Raw genomic sequence first — 521 nt, forward strand, 5'->3', positions numbered from 1 at the left:
CCTTTGGTGGAATTTAGGCATATGTAGGAAGGCAACTCTCCCCTATGAGTCCAGACAGCTACATTTCCTAAGCATTGCAGGGAAAATCCATTACTGCTTCCTGGTGTTAAACAGTTAAACCAGCTGGATTTGGGGATCTAGAAAATGAGGAGGATGAGATAACTACATTTGCGCGAACATTTGTTTTGAATCCAAACCATTTCCCCAAGTGCATTAATATGAATTACCAGGAGATTGTCTGAGGATTTATGTGTAGTATTCCAAGAGAAAAAAAAAAAAAAAAAAAGAAAAGAAAGAAAAAGTCTAAGCAGGAATAGTCAGTTTTAAATTAAGATAAATTACTCCAAGTTTCTTTTAAAAATATACGCATGTCCATTGTTTACGATTGTGGAGTTCAAATGCTGAACGTGTCTGCTGAGAGGATATACACCTCCCTTGCAAAACGCTTTGCTCTAGTTATTTGCAAGACAGCCGGTAAGAGTTGCAAGGAAAAAACAAAGCAGGGGGGGAAAGGATACAGA

Source organism: Antrostomus carolinensis, unplaced genomic scaffold (genome assembly GCF_000700745.2).
Source record: "Antrostomus carolinensis isolate BGI_N321 unplaced genomic scaffold, ASM70074v2 scaffold8008, whole genome shotgun sequence".
Taxonomy (NCBI): Eukaryota; Metazoa; Chordata; class Aves; order Caprimulgiformes; family Caprimulgidae; genus Antrostomus; species Antrostomus carolinensis.